Source organism: Lepidochelys olivacea, assembly GCF_965140295.1.
Source record: "Lepidochelys olivacea isolate rLepOli2 genome assembly, chromosome: 24".
Taxonomy (NCBI): domain Eukaryota; kingdom Metazoa; phylum Chordata; order Testudines; family Cheloniidae; genus Lepidochelys; species Lepidochelys olivacea.
In genome coordinates, this window is record NC_140434.1 from 1,620,308 (window position 1) to 1,639,094 (window position 18,787).

The 18,787-nt window shown below is 65.3% G+C and overlaps 1 pseudogene across 1 annotated transcript; it reads right to left on the reverse strand.

Annotated features, from left to right (window-relative positions):
• Window positions 1-1,509: 1,509 nt before the first annotated feature.
• LOC311512298 (immunoglobulin superfamily DCC subclass member 3-like) lies at window positions 1,510-17,730 on the reverse strand (annotated as a pseudogene). Its single transcript has 14 exons — window positions 17,679-17,730; window positions 14,038-14,342; window positions 8,777-8,921; window positions 8,439-8,569; window positions 7,990-8,119; window positions 7,558-7,715; window positions 5,978-6,143; window positions 5,377-5,628; window positions 4,924-5,088; window positions 3,400-3,588; window positions 2,774-2,878; window positions 2,333-2,459; window positions 1,928-2,075; window positions 1,510-1,637 (listed from the first exon to the last, which is right to left on the reverse strand). The product of its transcript is annotated as an immunoglobulin superfamily DCC subclass member 3-like (transcript).
• Between the last annotated feature and the right edge of the window lie 1,057 nt (window positions 17,731-18,787).

Below are 18,787 nucleotides of genomic sequence, written 5' to 3' on the forward strand. Positions count from 1 at the left end.
TTTTGGTCACAGGCCGAGCGGGGCGGCCCAGCCGGCTCGCGCGCACACGACATTTGGGAGCATGGTTTTCACTCGCACACACGGACGCTTGTTGGCAGCGGTGACAGAACCTGCCTTTTCTGCCCGGCCTCGTTGCAGGGCACAGGCCAGACGGAAGCAGACGGACAGACAGCACCGGGGGGCAAGCGCTGGGCCCAGACTGTCAGCCCAAAGGATGGTTCCAAGTGGCTCTGGCTACTCGGGGTGGGGGGAGGGATGTTCTTCCCCCCCTCCCCGCTTCATGCCCTGTCCCATGTTTAAAGGGCAGGAAGTGGGACTGGCACCAAGGGGCCTGTGTCATTGCTCCCCCCCCCCAGCCCCTTCCAGCTGGAGCACTCCGGAGGGGTGGGGGGGCAGACATTATTGCTTTGCCAAGGGACTGGGGCTCCTGCCTCTGCAGCTCTTTAGTCCTCCTGGGGGGGAGGAGTGGTTCTGTGCCCCCCAGCTGGGCATGCCCTAGTTACCGGGGACACAGCACCCCCATGGCACTGCCCCTGTGCCTGGCATGGGGGGGGCTGTGCCCACGGGCAGCAGGACAGGAGCCGCCTGTACTGGGAAGACAGAGCTAAGGTGCGGGAGGATGGGGGGAGAAAAGAGCTCTGGGGCCAGGTGCCCCAACTCAGTGGTGAGATACAGCCAGGCCGGACACGGGGGGCCTGGTGCCAGCCTCTGTCGGGGGGGCCACCGGCTCCTTAAAGCTGCATGTCTGGGGCACAATTTTGGCTTTTGTTTAAAAAAAAAAAATTTGGATAGAGACAAAAATGGCAAAGCAGCAAAGGGAGTTTTGAATGGGGGGAGGAGGCGGCATTGGGTGCCTGGCTCCCCGCATCGGGGGTGGGGAGTTTGGGCGCCTGGCCTCCCCCGCACTGGGGGGGTCACCCTGTGGGATGGTCCCCAGGCCCAGCCACTGGTTCCCATTTGGTCTGGTGCTGTTTGGCATCATGGCGCAGGTGCCACCTGGGGGAGGCTGGTAGGACAATTCCTCCCCCCCTCTCCCCCCCATGTATTTTGGCGGCGGGGGGGAATTGTGACAAACTAGGGAGCTGAACCCCCTCTTTCAGAGGGGGAAGCTCAGGGAGATCTGGAGTTTTCCTTGCTTCCCCCCCCACCCCCCGGCTATGGGTGGAGGAGGGGCCCGGCCCTGTCTTGGCGTGGGAGTGGGGGGGGGGGGGGCAGGACAAACCCCCCGCCCACGTGCACTGGGCTGGGGAAAGGCTACAGCCCCCTGCCCGTCGCCCCAGCTCATTTCACCCCCCCCCTCTCGATTTGCCCCAAGGGCCTTTTTGGTACAATGGCCCCTGCACTGGGGGCCGGGGCTGGCGGGGGGGGGGCGGTCTGGGGGACACTGTGGGCAGGACGTGGCTGAGGTAGCTTTGGTTTGTGGATCAAAAATAGATCTCCTGAGCTGGGGGGAGGCGGGGGGGGAGGTAGAGTCTTTGGAGGTTCTGGTTAGAGTCCCTGCAGCTGGGGGTGGGCCTGAGTTATGGCCCCCCCCCGCTGGGCCCCCAGGCCGGGGGGGGGTGCTACCCCGGGGCCTGCAGGTGGGGGTAGCGCTCAATGGGGACGTCGGCATGGGGCACATCTGGGCGCGGCAGGATCTGTGGGAAGGAGGGGCAGGGTCACGCTGTGCCCGGGGTACTGCCCGGCCCTCTCCCCACCTGGGACCTGTGTCCTACCCCTGCGCTAGGCTCCCCCGGAACAGCTCCCGGCCTGGGGCATGGCCCAGCCCAGCCCTTCTGGTCCTGACATCACCACTGCCCCACTCCTCCATCCCTCCCCTCCCTGGGGCCTTGGCCAGCTGCTGGGGCTGGCTGGCTTTGCCCTGCCCTGCCCCAGAGACGCGGCCCCACACTGTGCCCCCCCCCAAGGCTGGGCCTCACATCCTCACCTGGATGACCAGGTCGATCATCTCCGCCGGCTTGTCCTGCCCTGGCTGGGTGCACAGGCTGCGGGGGGCATGGCGGGCACCTGGCTGGGCCGGCTCTGCCCCCTGGGGCACCGTCCAGCTGTCCTGAGTGCCGTTCCCGCAGAAGAGGCTGCAATGCGGGGGGGCGGGTTAGCATGGGGAGCGGCACGGCTCATGGGAAAAGCCCAGGGCTTGCAGTGAGGCCTGGGGGGCACCAGCCCCAGACCTCCAGCAGCTGGACCCTCTCAGGCCAGGCACGGGCTAGCCCAGGGAGGGCAGAGCCCTGAGACCCGTGGCCCATGCGAGGGGCCGGGAGGGGCCGGAGGGGGGGTGCCGGGCGCTTGGTGTGAGGGACGGACAGAGAGAGCGGCCATCCAGGGGCCTCACCTCCTGCGGTAGCCGAACGTGAGGAAGAGGAGGCAGAAGATGATGCAGGCCATGCCGATGCGGACGCCCACCACGACACCGGCCAGCGAGCTCTCCTCCGGTCGACAGTGGCACACGGGGTCAGCGTCTGCAGGGAGGGAAAGCACAGAGCGTCCAGACAGCCCCCGGGCCAGGTCCCCCCTGCCCCCCCCACAGCCACAGGGAGCCCAGTCCCCCCTTACCCCACATGACCACTGGTTGCCCATGCGCTGGGTCCCCCTGCCCCGCCATGGCCAGGCCCCCCCCAGTTGGCTGCTTCCCGCTGGGGGGGCTTGTTTCTCCCCCAGGCACGCAGCAGGGCAGTGCAGGGCAGAGGGGAACAGACCCAGGAGTCCTGACTCCCAGCTGCGTGCTGACTTTGGCCCAGCCAGGCCCCCCCCCCGCCACCCGCCAGCCCCTCACCCAGTGTCTGGCCGCTCCCCTCCAGCCGGATGACCCGCACTGTTCTGTTGCTGTCTCCGTTCCCGTTGAAGGCCTGGAGCTGGAGTTCATAGGGGGCCGAGGGCTCTGTGGGGAAGGAGCCGCAGGGCATGAGCAGGGGGCAGGGGCTGCCTCCCACAGGGGCACTGGGATGGCTGGCAGGGCTGGCACCCGGCAAGAGGCCAAACCGGACATGGGGGGTAGGGGAGAGAGCCCTGCTCCGGGGTGGGGCAGTGCCAGGGGTCACCCCAACACAGAGAGAAACCCAGGGGACCCTCACAAAGGGGCCGGGTGGAGGGTATGAGGTGCTCCGGGCTGCATGGAGAGGGACCATGGGGGGGGCCTCAGGCCTGCAGGGCGGAGGGACTGTGGGGGGCACTGGGCTGCATGGAGGCGGTTGTGGGGTGGAGCACAGGGCTGCGGGGGGAAGGACCATGGGGGGGCACAGAGTTGCATGGAGGGAGCTGTGGGGGGGGGGCACAGGCCTATGGGGGAGGGACCATGGGGGGGCACAGGCCTGCAGGGCAGAGGGGCTGTGGGGGGCACAGGGCTGCATGCAGAGGGTTTGCGGTGGGCACAGGCCTGCAGGGGGGGGGAGAGACACTCACCCAGGTTGCTGTAGACGTAGGAGTTGGCCGTGCTGGCCAGGAGCTGCGGCCCCTCAAAGTGGGGGCTGGGCAGTTTGCGGTGGAAGAGTTTGAAGCCCTCGATCCGGCCTGGCTGGGGGGGCAGCGCCCGGAAGACCTGCACTATGGTGGCATTGAGCACCTTGGTGAAGAAGCTGGGGGCTGCGGGGACTGAACAGACCATGGGGCTCAGCACCCAGTACTGGGACAGCCCCCCCCAGCCCTCAAGGAGGCAGGGAGAGGGAGCTTATTCACAGCTGTTCACCCAGCACAGAAATGCAGCCACCTCTGGGGTGGAACATGGCAGCTGCTGGCTAGCTGCCCAGCATGTTGGGACAGGAGAGGAAGCAGGATCCTATGGCCAGTTGTAGCTGAAGGGGTGTGACGAAGTGGGACTGTTCTTAATGTTTCCTCTGAATAGTGTGGGGGTGCCTCAGTTTCCCCTAGGCAGTTCTTAAGTATCTGGGGGGTGGGGTAAGGTGTATGATCATTGCAGAGCCCTAGAGGGCAGGTGTGTGCAGGGGTCTGGAGACAGAGAATGGCCGACACCCTGTTTCCTGGCCACTGATGGCCTGGGCCCTTCCCCCCTGCAAGGTGAGAGCTAAAGGGCTGGAGAACAAAGGAATCCGGTGCCCTCCTGGCCGGGGAAAGGGACAAAGCCCAGAGGAGGAGGGGCTGGGGAGAGTTTCAGTTTGGGGCTGGCTGGGACATAGAGTGAAGGGCAGACGGGGTTGTCTGGCTCACTGCCCCCCAAAATGGACCCTGCTGAGGGGTCCTGTTCTCTGTACCTACAAGCTCTGTGTTAGACCATGTCCCTGTCGTCCAATAAACCTTCTGTGTTACTGGCTGGCTGAGAGTCCCGTCTGACTGCGGAGTTGGGGGGCAGGACCCTCTGGCTTCCCGAGGACCCCACCTGGGCGGACTGGCTGTGGGAAGCGCATGGAGGGGCAGAGGAGGCTGAAGGCTCCGAGGTCAGACCCAGGAAGGTGGAGCCGGGGGAGCTGTGTGTCCTGCAGACAGGCTGCTCCCAGAGAGGAGACTTCCCCAGGGTCCTGTCTGGCTTCGTGGGGAGCAGCTCCAGAGCATCGCCCGGGGACCCCGTGACAAGGGGGGATTCAGTGTGGGAGCAGCCAGACCCCCAACGGTGGGACTAGGCCAGGCATTGGGGTGGGGGGGCACCCTGGCCTTTGTGAGCAGGGCTCAGGAACTGGGGTGTAGCGCACCTAGGAAAGGGGGCACCCAGTGGAGCACAGCACCCCCTAGTGCCATACTGTGCCCCCGGTGAGCCCCACCCCCGCGCCCTGCAGCCCAGCACCCCCCAGTGAGCCCCACCCCCGCTCCTCAGCACCTCCAGTGAGCCCCACCCCCAACACCCCCTACTGAGCCCCGCTCCCACTCCTCAGCACCCCTTGCTGAGCCCCACCCCCGCCCCCTGCAGCCCAGCGCCCCCCAGGGTCAGGCTGGGGCACTGGGGCAGCTCGGGTTCCCCGGCGGGGGGGCTCTTACTGCTGCCCATTGTGGTGGCCAGGACGGGCTCCGAGGCCTGGCTGGCCCCCAGCGGCGACCAGGCTTGGAGGCGGAGGCGGTAGGGGGTGGCAGGCGCCAGGCCGGTGAAGAGGTGCTGGAAGGTGGTTTTGCTCACGGCCTCCTGCAGCTCCCGGCTGTCGGACTCTGAAACAGGCAGGCCCGAGGGGCTGATGAGCGGCTGCCACGGCCTGGGGGCTGGCGGGGGCTGGGGGCTCACTGCGGGTCAGGCTCAGGACCGGGGGGGCACTGGGGTTCACTGGAGGTCATCTCAGGGCATGGAATTGGCGGTGGCTGGGGGGTGCAGCCTGGGGGCTCAGCGGGACGGATGCAGGGTGGGAGGTGGGGGAATGTAACTGGGGGGAGCCCGGGGGGGAGTGAGGCCTTGGGGGGGTGTTTCTGGGGGGCACGGGGTGGGGGGTCAGGGCCGCTCACCTCCCGCCCTGCGGATGTGCAGCACGTAGCCGATGAGCCCCTCGGTCACCTCCGGGGGGGGGCTCCTGCCAGGACACCTGGATGGAGGTGGTGGAGAGCGGGGCAGCCCGGACGCCCTCGGGGGAGCTGGGCAGCTCCTGGGCCAGGGCGAGGGCCAGGCGGGCGCTGGCCTGGTTGGTGTCCGCCCTGTTCTCAGCCATGCACTAGTAGATAGCTTCATCCCCCACCGTGAGCCCCTGGAGCAGCAGGGTGCTGGGGGAGCCGGGGGGGGGGGGCTGGGATCAGCCCTGCCCCCGAGCCAGCCGGTCCTCCGCCCTGGGGATGGTGCCCCATTCCCTGCCCCCTGAGCCGGCCAGTCCTCCGCCCTGGGACGGTGCCCCATTCCCTGGCCCCCGAGACAGCCGGTCCTCCGCCCTGGGGACGGTGCCCCATTCTCTGCCCTACAGGCAGCCGGTTCCCCGCCCTGGAGCCAGCACCCCCTGGAAGGCCAGGGCACCATGTCCCAGTTCCTCCCCACCCCCCAAGCTAGCTAGTTCCCTGCCCTGGGGCTGGATCAGGACCAGCACCCTGAGGTGGCCAGGGCCACAGTGCCCCACCTCACCTGTTGTTGTGGGTGAGTTTGATGGTCTCGCTCGGCACCAGGATCTTGCCGTTCTTCAGCCAGATGAGGTGGGGCTCGGGGACACCCTGTGCCACGCACGTGAAGATGGCGTGGCTGCCCAGTGGCTTGGACACCGACTGGGGCCACTGCACGAACTCCGGGGGGGCTGTGGGGAAGGGAGGTGTTGGGTGGGGAGCGGACTGGGGAAAGCTGCCCCTGCCTCCCCCCGTCCACCCCAGCTCCTGAGTCTCCCTGCCCCGCGAGCCCCGCACTCCCACCCCTGGCCTTGGCACAGTGACCCCCCAGGACCCCAGCAGACGCCAAACAGGTAACAGCCATGCGGCCAGGGCCTGGGCAGAGCCTGGAGTGACCCCAGCTGGGCCGGGCGGTGACCTGTGGCCAACACCCAGCCCCAGCAAGCCACTGGCACCCCAGGGAGTGGGGCTGGGCCTGGGGAGGGCAGCACGGACCCCCTCCAATCTCATGCACTGGCCCGTGGGCCCTGGCCTGTCTGGGTGACTTGTCCATCAAGGCATCGGCCTGGGGCCGGCAGAAATCCCCCTCCACCCCCCGACTGCAGCCCCTGGGTCCCAGCTGCCGAGCGTCCCTCCCCCAGCTCATCTGAGCCCCTCAGCCCCACAACAGCCGCCCCTCGGCTGCCGTGAGACCGGTGCAGGGCCCAGCTGGTGCGTCGAGAAAGGCCCCCTAAGCCGCTGGGACAGGGCTGCATCTCATTAGTGCCAGCAAAGGCAGCAGCCCGGGCCGCACAAAGCCAGCAGCAGCCGGTCGCCGCCCATCCTCTGGGGGGGGGCCGGGGGGGCTGCGTCCCTCGCCCTGGGCTTCAGCCCTGCTCCACCAACCAGCACTGGGAGAGGGGCCAGGGGCTGGGCTGAGCCTGGGACCTGCCCCCCAAAAGAGGGTCCCTGCCCATGGGGGAGATGCACTGGACTGACCTCCCCTGCTCTGCTTGGAATCGGACCCCAGCCCTGTCCGAGTCGGGGGGGGGGGCTCCTGCCCCCACTGTGCTGTGAGTTCTGCCCCCCAGCTGGGGTTGGCAGGGGGAGCCCCCAATCCCCGGGGTCCCTCCCCTGCCAGAGCCCTGGGCTCTCTGATCCCAGCATCACACCCCTAGGAGCAGCCATGGGTCCCAGTCAGTCCCAGCCCCCCGCCCCGGGCTGGAGGAGCAGTTGGCTGGCCGGCCAGGCCAGCTGCTGAAGGTGATTTATTCCCATGCCAGCCCCCCGCTGCGGGAAGGGACTCGGCAAGTTCCCAGCCCCTCTGCAGCCTGGGGAAGGGGGTGGCTAGGAAGAGGTCACCAGGAAGGGGAGGGGAGGGTCACGCCTCCCACAACCTTTGCCCCATTGCTCACACAAAGCCAAGTGCGAATTCTCCTGTCCCGTCCCTCCCCCATCTGCTCTTGCCGGCTCGGGGCTGACTGTCTGTCCAGGCATTTGTAAGCCATCTGTCCTCCCTTGGCCTGTGTCCGTCCGTTCCCTGCGGGCCTCTGCCCCTCATGAGCCACCGTCCCGGGAGGCCAGCAGGTGCCCCTCACTCCCGACCCGCAGCCCCAGCAGACTCACCCTGTACCATGAGGATGCCCTGGGCTGTGCGGCACACGGGGTGCCAGGCCAGTTGGCAGCGCACACGTAGACCCCGGCGTGTTTCACCGAGACGTCCGAGATCATGAGGTTGCCAGTTCCCAGCACCTGGATCCCCTCCACGCCGATGGAGCGCCCATCTGGGAGTGGGGGGACCCGGGGGTGGGGGGGGCAGGGCCATGTCCCTGTGGGGGAAAGGCCCCATTTCCCCTCCCTGCGGTCTGTCAGCCAGAGGATCTGTGCATCCCCCAGGCACTCATCCCTCAGCCCCACGGGCCCCCCCTCAGCTCCCCCAATATTCACCCCCTCTCCCATGTCACCCTGTGATCTTCCTGGGCTCTTTCCAGACCCCACCCCCGAAGCTTCCCCCACAAACCGACCATGTCCCCAGGAGCAACCTGGCGCCCCCCTCACCGAGTCGGCTCCAGGAGACAATGGGACGCGGGTTGGATACACTCCAGGATAGCCGTCTGGTGCACTGTGATGGTCAGGTTCTGGGGGCCCGACAGGATCATGGGCTCCTTGTAGAGTTTGGGGGCTGAGACTAGGGAGAGAGGGTGATAATAGAACCCAGGAGTCCAGGCTCCCAGCCCGCCCCCCACAGCTCTAACCCCCCAGACCCCACTCCCCTCCCAGTGGTGGGGAGAGAACCCAGGAGTCCGGGCTCCCAGCCCCCCTGCTTTAACCCCCCAGACCTCCCTCCCAGAGCCAGAGATAGAACCCAGCAGTCCAGGCTGCCAGCCCCAACTCCACTCCCAGAGCTGGGGAGAGAACCCAGGAGTCCGGGCTCTCAGCCCCCCCTGCTCTAACCCCTTGTCTGGGCTCCTGCTGGTGGCCCTGCACCCGGCCGGGCCCGCGCTCACCACTGATGGCCAGCTGGGCCTCCTGGCTGCAGCGGCTGTTGGCGACGTTACTGGCCACCCAGCGGTAGGAGCCCACGTCGGCTCGCTGCACCCCGGTGATCTGCAGGATGCTGGCCGGCAGCAGGGTGAACCTGCGGGGGAGTGCAGAGGTCAAGGAGCGGAGCCGGTGCCCCTGGGGCAACCTGGCAGGGAGCTGAGCCCCAGTCCCTTGTGTGGGGAGCACAGCGCAGAGCTCGCAGATCCCCTCCTTCCCCCCCAGCTGGACCAGCCCGGTCCCACTGTCACCCCCCTGCCCCCAGCTGGGCCGGGCGTGGCTCTCAGCCCCCAGCTGGGCTCACCGGTGGTCGCCAGGCGGCAGGGCCGGGCGGTTGCGCTCCCAGGTGATGGTGGCCTTGGGCACACCCTGGATGAGACACTGGAACCGGGCAACGCCGCCTTCCTCCACCGCCATGGACGCCGGGTGCACATGGGACTTGGACAGGGCTGTGGGGGGAGGCAGCCGTCAGGGCAGAGACACCCCCCACCAGGCACCTCTCCGGACACTGACCCCAACAGACAGGTGCTCCCCCTCCCAGGGCCTGGTCCCACATCTCCCCTCTGGAGTCACCCCCCGCTGCGCTCTCCCTCAGAGCAGTGCCCTTCCAGGCCCCTCCTTGCACAATCCCGATGCAGGACTCTGGGGCGGCTGCCACATGCCAGGTGAGGGGACAGGGGCTGGTGGAACCCGAGTGGGTTTGGAGCCCAGACACACCCGCCCCTCCCAGCCCTGCACCCCAAACCCTTGGGGAGGGTCTGAGGGGGCTGGGCCCACGTGCAACATCCACCAGTGGCGACTGGAGCCGCAAGGGCTGGCCCATGGCACTGAGAGCCTGTGACGAAGTGGGCCTGTTCTTAATGTTTCCTCCGAATAGTGTGGGGGTGCCTCAGTTTCCCCTATGCAGTTCTTAAGTATCTAGGTGGTGGGGTAAGGGTGTATGGTCATTGCAGAGCCCTAGAGGGCAGGTGTGTGCAGGGGTCTGGACACAGAGAATGGCCGACACCCTGTTTCCTGGCCACTGATGGCCTGGGCCCTTCCCCCCCTGCGAGGTGAGAGCTGAAGGGTTGGAGAACAAAGGAATCAGGTGACCTCCTGGCCCAGGAAAGGGACAAAGCCCAGAGGAGGAGGGGCTGGAGGGAGTTTCAGTTTGGGGCTGGCTGGGACATGGAGTGAAGGGCAGACGTGGTTGTCTGGCTCACGGCCCCCCAAAATGGACCCAGCTGAGGGGTCCCGTTCTCTGCACCTGCAAGCTCTGTTTTAGACCATGTTCCTGTCGTCTAATAAACCTTCTGTTTTACTGGCTGGCTGAGAGTCACGTCTGACTGCGAAGTTGGGGTGCAGGACCCTCTGGCTTCCCCAGGAGCCCCGCCTGAGCGGACTCGCTGGGGGGAAGCACACGGAGGGGCAGAGGATGCTGAATGCTCCGAGGTCAGACCCAGGAAGGTGGAAGCTGTGTGAGCTGTGTGTCCTGAAGACAGGCTGCTCACAGAAAGGCGACTACCCCAGAGTCCTGACTGGCTTCATGGGGAGCAGTTCCAGAGCATCGCCCAGGGACTCCGTGACACTGGTGGTAGCGGTGGGATGTACTGCACCCCGTGGATGGCGCTTCCTGCAGTAAGTGACTGGGGAACAGTAACACGAAGGGGGATTGCCGAGGACCAGGCCTGCTGAAGGCTCGGAGAGGAGCGGTTTCGGGGGGCGGTTAACCCCTGGGAGTGTGTGACCAGCGAGAAGGACTGTGCAGTAACAGGGTTCCCCTGGGGATTGCAGCGAGCAGTCCAAGGGGCGGAGGAGTCTGCAGCTCGACCCTGGCAAAGAGGTGGTGACCTCGAGAAGGGCTGGCACACTAGGGGTTCTCCCTGGAAACCGTGGGGAGCTGAGAACACACGGGCCTGTGAGTCCACAACACCTTGGGAGGAGCGGAGTGATGGTTTGTCCCCGTCTCCTTAAGAAGGACATTGTAACCCTGTGCAAAAAGAGAGGGTTGAGCGTTGGAAAGTTCACCACAGCACAGTTCATCGTGCAGCTGGAGGAGGATGACCGCTCTAAGGAACAGATTCCTGACCCCCAATGGGGCTATAGCAGGATCTGGGAGCAGCTGGAGTGGGAGCCAGGCATCGCCAAGACTCCTGTCCCCGACCAGACGAGGGTCTTCACGATCGGGTTCCCCATCAGGGGATCGGAGATGGACGGGATTGAAGCTGAGTCCGAGAGAGCAAGAGGACCGTGGGAGACAGCGAGAGCCCGAGAAAGAGCTGCGGAAGCAGCAGCAGCATGAACTGGCGGTGGGGGAGCGGAGAGGCCTAGGGGACCTCCCCGGGGTGAGTGGGGATAGACCCCGGGGGGCCAGTTCCGCAGGGAACCTCGAGACTAAATTGCTGCCCCTGGTTAAGGAGGGGGGGATGTGGATGCCACCTCACTGCCTTTGAGCAGGCTGGCGATTTGAACCAAGGGGACCCTGCGGAAAAGCCCCGGTGTCTAGCTCCCTTGCTGGGTCCCAAGGCCACAGACTCCGTCAGCCAGATGGGTGGGGAGGTGGACAGGCTCCCACTCCTGACCCCAACCTATATGTCTGTGTGGAGTTTCCTGGGGCCAGGCCCCTCGGACCCCCAGTGGGAGCAGAAGGTGATGGTCAATGGGGAGACATTCCTGGGGTGGCGAGATCCTGGGACAGAGAGAACTGGTGTCAGGCCCTGGGTGGTGCAGCCTCAGATGCTGAGGGGCTGTGTGAGCTGGGTGAGGGTCCCAGGGACGAAGCCCCTCGCCTTCCCTATGGTCCAGATCCCTGTGCAGACCCAGGAGGGGTGGGGCTGGCTGGTCGTTGGGGTGCCCCAGGACACCAGCTGCGAGACCCTGTTGTGAGGTGACTGTGTCTCTTTGGGACAGGATCCAGGCCCTGTTCCTGTAACTGCCAAGGGTTTGAATTTGAATCCAGGGAACCAATCAGCGGAGAGGGAAATGGTCAGTGAAAATGCAGATGACCTGGCTGGCAGCAGGGAGGAGCCACTAGGCTCAGGCTACCTGCCTGCCTGTAACCAGACCCCTGGGGCTGGGTGGGACAGAGAGATGCTCCCTGCCCCCTTGCACACAAGAGTGGGGACTCTCCCTGGCTCTGATGCATTGAGGAAAGCAGTGGCCTGCCCCACTGGGACAGCAAGGGCAGCGCTGAGCACAGTGGGAGCTGAGACCCCAGCAGAGTGGGGGGAGACACAGGCAGGGCAGGGGATCTGTGGGGAGTGGCAAGGTGCTTGGTAAGGAAAGTTTGGATGAGCCTAGGCAGCCTTGTGATCTGATGGCTGTGTCCAGTCAGCAGGGTGGGAAGGCGAGGAGAGTGGAAGATGAGAGTCCCTGGACCTTACCTGTTAGCTGGGTGGAGAATTGGGACAGTGAAGGAAATGGGTCTCTGTCTGTCAGGGGTATTGACTTGCCTATGGAGGGAGCTACCCTGATCTCCAAGCAGTTGTCTGTGACCAGCCTTGTGTGCTGGGACAAAGGGAAAGAGATCCCAACCTGGGTGTCTGGTAAAGGAGAAAGTGTGTCCGGCTCTTCTTGGTCTGTGGAGCAGACAGAAGGGACCTTTCAGCCTATGATGGTTGAGGGTCGTGCAGTTGTCTCAGAGCTGGTTCTGGACTCAGCTAAAGCCCAGGAAGGGAAGGGTCCTAAGTTTCTGTCTGCTCGGGAGAATGGCCCTGTAACTAGGTCACATCCAGTTAGGGTCTATGTAAAATCCCAGAGACCAGACAATTCTGGTGCTTGTATTTTGCCTGTTGCTAGTGTGTTGTTGGAAAGGGTGGAGCAACTCTGTCTAATCAGGGTGAGATCCTAGCCAGGGCACAAGGAGAGCATGAAGGTGTGTGATTGTGTTACCTACTGAGGGTGTGGAAACCTGTAGCAAGAAGGAAAAGATTCCTGAACTTGTGTGTGGCAAAGGGAAGGAGAATGCTTCTAACCTTTTATCTAGGAAGTCTGTAAATTTGCCTCAAAGGGGATTATGTAGGAATCCGCCTGATGGGCCAGAGGTGATTCTGGATGTAAGGGAGACCCAGAAAGAGTCTGTTGTTGCTCAGGAAAGTGTTCCCCTAGAGCAAGCCCTAGGTAAAGAGGGTAAGAGCAGAATTTCTGGGAGGGGTGAATTGTTGCATAGAGAAGCCCTAGGGAAAGGAATCCTCATGGAGTCTTTGCAAGCAGTTTACTGCAACTGAAGGGTGTGAAAATGATTTAATCAAGAAAGTTTCAGTTCCTAACAGCCAGAAATGTTCTGTTGTGAATGGATCCACTGACTTTCCTGTTGAAAGATCCAGTGTGGATAGCTTTGAGAAGGTCTCAGATGGAGTGAAAGCTGTTAAGAAAGGTACACCGTCCTATAACCAAGTGGCTGTGTTTGGCCAGCTTGTTGGGAGACAAGGTTGTGGAGAAAGGGATGTCTCCATGCTAGTTCTGTAAGTGAACAGTATGTGGCCCAGGTCAAGATGGGGGCCCTTAACCAAGAGAGCCCAAATTGCAGCCCTCCAGACTGGAGCACTCGGAGAAAACCCAATCCCAGTTTGACCCCCTGGGGTTTTGGGGTGGCCAAAGGGCATGGGCTGCAGAAACCTTCCCACATGCAGCCTGCTAGTGCTATCGACCACCCCCGACCTAAGGGAGGGCGTGAAACTGGAAGGGCCTGGTGTAACTCCTACCAAGGAATGGGAGAGATGCTGGGGCATCCATGGGAACATTGGTGGCTTCGAACTTCCCCAGGTCACCGGGTAAAGTGACCCCGCTCAGTTCGATCTCGAAGGGGGGAGAGATGTGACGAAGTGGGCCTGTTCTTAATGTTTCCTCCGAATAGTGTGGGGGTGCCTCAGTTTCCCCTATGCAGTTCTTAAGTATCTAGGTGGTGGGGTAAGGGTGTATGGTCATTGCAGAGCCCTAGAGGGCAGGTGTGTGCAGGGGTCTGGACACAGAGAATGGCCGACACCCTGTTTCCTGGCCACTGATGGCCTGGGCCCTTCCCCCCCTGCGAGGTGAGAGCTGAAGGGTTGGAGAACAAAGGAATCAGGTGACCTCCTGGCCCAGGAAAGGGACAAAGCCCAGAGGAGGAGGGGCTGGAGGGAGTTTCAGTTTGGGGCTGGCTGGGACATGGAGTGAAGGGCAGACGTGGTTGTCTGGCTCACGGCCCCCCAAAATGGACCCAGCTGAGGGGTCCCGTTCTCTGCACCTGCAAGCTCTGTTTTAGACCATGTTCCTGTCGTCTAATAAACCTTCTGTTTTACTGGCTGGCTGAGAGTCACGTCTGACTGCGAAGTTGGGGTGCAGGACCCTCTGGCTTCCCCAGGAGCCCCGCCTGAGCGGACTCGCTGGGGGGAAGCACACGGAGGGGCAGAGGATGCTGAATGCTCCGAGGTCAGACCCAGGAAGGTGGAAGCTGTGTGAGCTGTGTGTCCTGAAGACAGGCTGCTCACAGAAAGGCGACTACCCCAGAGTCCTGACTGGCTTCATGGGGAGCAGTTCCAGAGCATCGCCCAGGGACTCCGTGACAAGAGCCGGGCTGTGGCTGGTGCGTGCCCGGCCCCAACTCACTGGCGAGCTGCATGCGGGCCTTGCGGCTGATCAGCAGCCCGTCACGGTTCTGGGCAGCACAGCTGTATCGCCCACGCTGGTCTGGTTGGTGTTGCCCCTGCCCCGGAAGCTCTCGATGCGCAGTGAGCCATTGGCCAGCACGGCCGTGTGGCTGTCATTGCCCAGCGCCGCCCCATCCTTGTGCCAGGAGATGCTGACGGGCGGCTCCCCCTCCACCCGGCAGTGCAGCACCAGGGGCCGCTCCTGCACCGCGATCACGTCCGCCGGCTCCCGCAGGAACGCCAGCTCCGAGGGGCGGCCCAGCCCTGTGGGGAGCAGCCGTTAGACCTCAGGGCCCCACGGAGCCTGCAAAGCACCAGGGGCCGGATCCCATGGCCAGCGCTTCTCAGGCAATGCCCGCAATGGGGCAGGATTGGGCCCTAGCTCCCTGGGCCGCTGGGAGCAGGATCAACCCAGGGTGGGTTTGTTACTCTCCAGTCACACGCACCCCTCCCGCCGGCACCTCCATCCCCTCCCCTCCCTCTCTTCCGTCGGTGACCTCCATCCACCCCCTCCAGCGCCATACACAGCCCTGCAGCCAACCCTCCATCCAGCCGCACCTTTCAATCCCTCCATCCAGGACCCACCTACCTGCCCAGCTAGCCCTCCCTCCACCCATGGTCTGCACAGACACCTCCACCCCTCCTTCCGGCCACCATCTCTACAGCCCGTGGCTAGCTCCCCTCGTCCGCACACCCACCTCCTCACCTGCTCGCCATCCCTCCGTCTAGCGCCAGAGATTCCACCCACCCACCCTTGCCCCGGCTCTCCCTAAGTGCCCAGCCCAGCTTCCCCCTTGAGTCACCCCACAGCACTGAGCAGAGTCTCACGCCCCCCAGGCCTGCCTTGTCAACCACCTCTGGGGCAGGACCTGGCAGCTGCTTGTACGCTGCACAGCCAGAGAGTGGGACAGGCCAGGAAGTGAAGGATCCTGGCCCAGCCCCACCCTCCGGCCCCCCTCATCCCCTGCATATGCCCACCCTGCCCCTGGCCTGGCTGCCAAGTGGCCCCGGGGCTGAGGCTCCCCCAGCTGCTTAGCCCTGGCTGAAGGGCTGGGCGGGGCGTGACGCTGGGGTAGAGCTGGGCCACAAGAGCAGCAGTTCCAGGGTTTCCAAGTGGGACTCTCCATGCGCCCCTCCCACCCCCAGCTACCCAAACCTGCCGGCGCTGGAGCCCAAGAGTCGATGCCTGGGGTTCCCACAGACCCACAGCTCAGCCCCACGCTCCGCCCCGACCAGCTGGCCGGGGGCACCAAGGGAAACGTGCCCAGCTCACGCACAGACACACCAAGCACACGGATGCAGTGTCACCCCATCGGCGTGCAATGCACACACGTACCTTCGCAGAGTGTGCACCCAATGGGCAGGCCAGACACAACACCCCAAGAGCCGTGCACAAGGGGTCAGTGACCTCCCCACACACACGGCATGACACACCTGTGTAATTCATGCAAGTGCACAAAATACACATGCCACTGCCGTGCCCCCGTCCCCCCAAGTGCAAGCCACAGCTGTGTGCGCAGCACAGACCAGCCTGGAGTGTGTAACAGTTCTGCTCGTGCAATGCACACTCAGGTGCTTCCGTAACGACCAGCTGCACCCTAGCCCCTCCTGGCACCCAAGCAGGCCGGTCCATCTGCCTCAGGCATGGGAAGGAGGCCCTGTAAGGGTGTGCCCTGCCCAGGGGGGTGTTCGCCTCTCCACCCGGCTAATGCCTGGATGAGACCACAGATACTGCTCTCCTCTGGGTGCCTTGCCCTCCACTGATGTGTGGGAGCCATTTCTGAGCCCTGCCCAGCTCCCAGCCTCGCTGGGGGCCCTGTGGCAAGGAGTCCCCCAGGCTCTCACTCTGCCACCAGAGACCCGGCTCCTCGGGGGAGGGGCTTGTGGGCCATTCACTGCTGGGCGCAGAGTACGCCGGCCTGTGCTCCGAGTCCCCGGGGCCTTTCACCGTCCCCGGGGCCCATCTCTGCCGCCGTGCCCCCCTTCTGGCTCCACAATCCCTGGGATGCTCTCGACTCTTGCTGGGCAGCTCCTGGCTCCTGTCCCCAGACGCCCGGGGTGGGAGGGGGCAGCACAAAGTTAACTCTTGGTGACAATGGAGCCGAGAGTGGGCGAGGGGGGGGGGGGACACACAGGGATTTGCCAGCCTGACATCTTGATGGATGCTGCTTTTCAGCCTGGTCTTTGCAACTGTGCTGGGGGCAGGGAGGCCCTGTGGTGGGGCTGGGCCCCAGCCTGGGAAGGGAACAATGGGGCAGGTCAGAGGGTGTGGAGGCAACCTCCATTGTGCTCCTGGCAGGCACAATAGCCCCCACCCCCACCCCCACCTTGCCCGTCTGCCTGGCTGGCCTGGCTCACGCGACCAGCTCACTTGGCGTAAGGTTCCCATGACTCGCCCCATCACTCAAAGGCGCTCGCCCTCCCTCTGATCCATCACCGCCCTGTCCCCTCCCCGACACCCCGGTGCTGCCCCCAGGCTGGGGGGCCCGAGCACCAGCTGAGGATTGTGGGGGGCAGGAGAAGAGGGAGCACAGGTGGGGACTTGGGGCTGCAGCATCCCCCCAATCCAAAGGGGGCTCAGCCAGCACAGACCCCCCATCACTGGGCCACAATGTCTGCCACATCAGACAGGCTGGGGGAGGGGGAAACTAGCTCCCCAGTACAAACACACTGGGAACTATGGGGTGACAGAAAAAAGTGGGGCCCCACCCCCACTTTGTCATCTCTCATACCTGCCACCTGAGGGGCTCAAAGCAGCTTAACTAATACCAGCCTCATAGATGTGCCCAGCCCCCCTTTAACCCACTAGACCCCACTCCCCTCCCAGAGTTGGGGATAGAACCCAGGAGTCCTGGCTCCCAGCCCTGCTCTAACTGCTAGACCCTGCTCCCCTCCCAGAGCCCAGGTCCATGGAGGAGTACCGCTCCCCCACTCTGGCTACCTGAGCAGTCCTCGCGGGCCTGGGGGGATCCCCAAACCTAAACCGCAGACAAACAGGCAGCGCCCCACTGTCTCTGGGTGAGGGGAGTCCAGCTGGCTTCCAGCCCCCTTTGCCCTCTGCCCTGGGCCCCACACTCTGCCCAGAGCCAGGCAGGCTCCTGCCCCCTGCCCCCAGGTGTCCCCAGCCTGGGGATTCAGCCAGAGACAGCATCTCTGGGCGGGGGGTGGGCGCTTGGGGAGGGACCCAGCTGGCTGCCCCACAGCACAGGCTCAGACCTATAGCGCGTGGGGGGGGGGCACCTGTTCCCTCTGTCCTAGTGCTGCGCCCCCCCCCCGGGGCCCGCAAGGGGTCACCCCCAGCTCACGCGGTTTAAAGCCCCCCCCGTCTTTTGGGGCTTTCCCACTGGCTGGCCCCGGGCACTAGTGTAGACGGGCCCCTGAGCGCTGGCCAAGGCCCCTGGCGGGGAGCGGCCGGAGCCGAGCCGGGACCCTCCGGCCGGGGTGTGCGGGGAGCGATGCCCCCTGGGGCCCGATCCTGCCCCACAGGCCCCGGGTTCAGATCCCGGCTCGGGGCGGTGAACGGGGGTGAATCCAGCCCCGCCCCCGCAATTGCTGCCAGGCCCCTGGCGGCCCCGTCCCGCGGCTCCCCCCGCCACTCACCGCAGCCCTGGAGCAGCAGCAGCCCGGCCAGGCAGAGCCGCCAGCGGGCCATGGCCCGGCCGGAGGGGGGTCCCGGCCGGGGGGCTCAGCCCGGGGCGCGGGGGGGGCCGGGCCATGGGGACCCGCGCCGGGAAAACTTTCTCCAGCTCGCCGCTGCCGCTGTCCGGTTCGGGTCCGGGTCCGGTCCGGTCCGGTCCCCCGACCGCCCTGGCGCCGCGGTAACTTCCCCGCCGGCTGGCGGAGCCGCCCAGCGCCCACTGACCCGCCCGCGGGCCGGCCGGGGGGAACGGGACGGGGGGGGCTGGGGAGGGAGCGGCCGCCCAATGGCAGCGCGGCACCAGGTGACGGGCTGGGCTCGCCCCGCCCCCCCCCGTCCGGATCTGCGGGGCTCGGGGTTCGGGGGGGACCCCGGCTGCGCCTCTCACTAGGCACCGGAGCCTGCAGTCCCCGGGGCTGGCGGGGGAGGGGGCCCGGTCCGGTGCCCCCAGCTTGGAGCCGCCCCAGGCTCAGACTCCCCCGGGAAGTTTGGGGTGCAGCCAGGGCTGGAGGGGAGCAAACAAACCGCGGAGTGAAGGAGGAGCCTTCCCCGGGAACCCCCCCCCCCCGGCTGCAGAGGGCCTCGGGGTGCAGAGGCGGGCCGCGGGGGCCCGGGATGGGGGGAAGCCAGAGGCTGGGGGTATTTTAGGGACAAACTCGGGACTAACTGTCCGGGGTCGGGGTCCGGAGCCCCCCGATCTCTCCTGCTCTGCTGGAAGCAGGGGCCGGGCGACGTAGAGCAGAGAGGCGGCACAAGGAGTTACTACTGTCTTCGCAGCCGCGAAATTACCCTGCGGAACTCACCGCCACGGGATGCCTCTAAAGCCAAGACTTTAGCAAGATTCGCCCGGCTAGGCCCTTTCTAGTTGTTTGGCTTAATCCAACCAAGGGGCTGGGGGGGCGGGGGCGGAGTAAACACCCCCCACCCCGTGTTCCGGGCGTTAAGCTGATCTCTGTGTTTGGAGAGCCGATGGCGGGGCCCAGCGGCTCCGTCCGCAGGGGGTCCCGTTTCTGGTGGGGATTTAGGGCGGGGGGATCCTCCCTACGGGGCCCCGCTGCAGCCCTGGGGCGCT